The sequence below is a fragment of the Mauremys mutica genome, unplaced genomic scaffold (assembly GCF_020497125.1).
Source record: "Mauremys mutica isolate MM-2020 ecotype Southern unplaced genomic scaffold, ASM2049712v1 Super-Scaffold_100036, whole genome shotgun sequence".
Taxonomy (NCBI): domain Eukaryota; kingdom Metazoa; phylum Chordata; order Testudines; family Geoemydidae; genus Mauremys; species Mauremys mutica.
The window spans coordinates 6,678,369-6,681,659 of NW_025423256.1; the positions used below are offsets into that span (position 1 = coordinate 6,678,369).

At 52.6% G+C, this 3,291-nt stretch overlaps 1 non-coding gene across 1 annotated transcript; it reads left to right on the top strand.

Annotated features, from left to right (window-relative positions):
* Nucleotides 1-1,110: 1,110 nt before the first annotated feature.
* TRNAA-UGC lies at nt 1,111-1,182 on the top strand. The gene has a single exon. It is a non-coding gene; the product is annotated as a tRNA-Ala (tRNA).
* Nucleotides 1,183-3,291: the final 2,109 nt, after the last annotated feature.

Genomic DNA, 3,291 nt, shown 5'->3' on the forward strand with positions numbered 1-3,291 from the left:
GGGTGTAAAGGTGTGAAATGATGGGGAAATTGGCCCCTCTTTCAAGTTTAAATGTTGTCACTTCTACACCTAGACCGGGGTGGCCAACCTGAGCCTGAGAAGGAGCCAGAATTTCCCAATGTAACTGCCAAACGTGCACCTTTGTATGCAACTACTGAGTCAATTGTGAACCTTCCCATCATTGTCCTTTGCTCTTAACCCTGAGGCTATTGCCCCATCATGGGGCCATTTTCCGCCTCTCTTTCATACAGAAGCACAATTTTCTTTGCACAGACACAGGAACAGCAAGATCTTTCTCTGTCCCTTGTGCAAAGCAGGGGGCCAAATTCCATGGAAACAATGGACAAGCAGGGGGCTCTGGGCACATCCAGCCCTGGCCGTGAGATGTTCCCTCCCCTCTTTCTTTATGCTGCTGCTGTTATTTCATGGATTGTCTGGGATGGGGAAAAAGCTGAGTTCACTCCAGGTGGAGGGGAAAAGAACCCTGAAAAGCTCAGGACCCAACCCTGCTACCAGGATCACTGAGGTGCTGGGAATCTGCCTGGGAAAGGGACTGTGTCAATTGTCAAGGTGGGGAATGAATAACAATCTACAACTAGATCCACCTCATAAACCACCGACACAGGCTAATCCTGCTGGCAATAGAAGGGAAACTGGGAGCCATTCTTTGCTGTTCATCCATGGAAACAGTGACCCAATTGCACCACAGTGAATGTGCTGGGGAAGGCTGGAGTTTACAGGCAGGTGGAAATAGCAGATCCTACAAACACCTGGAGCTCCCCACACCACTTCTGCCACCAGGGTGAGGTGTTGAGCTGCTCACAGCATCCCCCACCATGACCTTGCAGCAGGGGATTGCAGCACCCCCAACCCAATGCAGGGGAGATGGCTGAGTGTATCTCTGCACCCTGAGACCAGGGCACCCACTCTCTCTGCCCCACAAATAGAATCTGGCCCTGCTGAAAAGTGACCCCTATGAACAAGTCACCTCCAGGAGAGCAGGATTGGTCCTCAGAGAGGGGAATGGGCTTCTCGTGAAGCTTATAGGTCACTGGATGCTCTGGAAACAGGAGGGCTCTGAGTGTAACCCATAGCAAACACAACCTGTTAGAGGATGTAGCTCAGTGGTTGAGCACATGCTTTGCATGTACGAGGCCCTGGGTTCAATCCCCAGCATCTCCATGATCATTTTTTTCACCCTGCTGCTTTGCTCATGCCCAGAGGGGATGTGGCCCACCAGTTTCAGTCCCGCTCAGTGAGGGGCAAGTGACAATTGCATGGAAGGTCTGGGGGGGTTCTGCTCCTAAGTCACCTCGGTACGTTTAAGATTCCCACCCACTGTGCTGCTTGGGACAATGGTAGATGAGAAGGGCGAATCCTCCAGCACTGGAGGGAAAGGTCCCATCTGCACAGCCTGAGAGGCAAGGAAACAGAGGGGCAGTCAGTGCTCAGGGAGGAGAGAGGTCAGTGATTTACTCCCAGCAGGGGACACTGTCTTTTTGAGTATCAGAGGGGTGGCCGTATTAGTCTGGATCTGTAAAAGGCGACAGAGTCCTGTGGCGCCTTCTAGACTAACAGACAGATTGGCGCATGAGCTTTCATGGGTGAATCCCCACTTCGTCAGATGAATGGAGTGGGAATTCTGTGCCTGGCTAGCCAACTACAAAAGCAGTTTCTCCTCCCTTGGTGATCACACCTCAACTGCTAGAAGAGGGTCTCATCCTCCCTGATTGAAGTACCTTGTTATCTCTAGACTGGTTCTTGCCTGCATACTTATACCTGCCCCTGCAAATTTCCACTACATTCATCTGACGAAGTGGGATTCATCCACGGAAGCTTATGCGCCAATAGGTCTGTTAGTCTGTAAGGTGCCACTGGACTCTGTCTTTTTGATTCGAGTGCTGCTGGCTTGGGATGGTGCTGACAATGGATAGAAAAAAGGCTGGAGTCAATGGCAGATGGGACCACAGAAGGGGAAGGGGAATGGCAGCCCCACAGAAGGTCCTCGGTGCTCAGATGCCCCCAGTTATTGCACCCTGGCCTGTCCTAGACAGAGAAAAGACACCGAGGGACCCAGCCCCCCTACAGTGATCCCATGGACAAGAACCTGGTTAGGAGTGGGATGAAGGTTCCCTCTGGGCAAAGGGGAGCTGAAATCCCTCCACGTCCTGGAATTTAAGCAATGAAAGCTTCAAACCCTGCATGGGTGTGGGCTGAGGTGCATCAGCAGAAGGTTGGGCTGGACAGGTGTGGCAGGTTTGTATAATTTTGGTGGTGCCCAGAATGGGACCAAGTCGTGCCCCACCTGCCACACACACCTGCCTAAGGCTCTGGGAAGGAGTTTGGTTGTGGGAGGGAGAGGGGTTGGGCTCCGGGAGAGTTTGGGTGCAGGGTCTGGGCTCAGTCAGAGGGTTGGGGTGCAGGAGTGAGTGTGGGGGGCAGGCTCTTGGAGGGAGGTTGGGTGCAGGTGTGGGGTCTGGGCTGGGGCAGGGGTTGCAGGAGAGGGTGAGGGGTGCAGCATTTATCTCGGGCATCTCCCGAAAGCAACCCACAGCCCCTAAGCTGGAGGGCCGGGGGCGTCTCTGTGCACCGCTGCCCGCAGACTCCACCCCTGCAGCTCCCATTGCCACAGTTGGCAGAGTTGGCAGTTGGGGCGGGGGCAGCATGTGGAGACCCCCCCAACAGTGTTTTAAAGTAAACCCTCCCTCCCTTTATGGGATACAGACTCTCTGTGACAGAGACTGAGTGGGGCTCCTCTCTGCATGGCCCCAGTGGGGAAGGAAAGAGACTGGGGGAGGGGGAGAAGATGGGCAGAAGGAGTCTAATGGGGCAAAGCCAGAATAGAGGAGATTTTCTTCCTGTTAAAATGTACTGGAGTCTCATCGCTGAAAAGCCGCAACTTGAGTTAAGTTTGAACCAGCAGCCTTTCAATTACCAGGCAAAGGTGTGAACCACAGAGACTGATAACTGCCTGCTTCCCAAATGTGTTTAAAAAACATCTTCTGGGGTGCAACTGGTTAGTGCAGAGGGGCCATCTCTTGGGGTTATGAGTTCACGCTCTCTCTCAAGACCTTGTTTCTCTTACCTGTGTAGTTTGTTTTGCCTAATTCATATACAAAGTGCTATACTAGAAAAAGGAGAGTAAGTTCTAAAATGTAGAGGTGGGTGCATACTTTAGAAACATCGCCCCTGTGCTGCCATTAGTTCCAGCAGATTGTTCACTGGAAGGGCAAATTGATTTCTTTGCTGCTGAGAAAGATGCCAGGACAGGTCTGTGGGCACCAGATCTCC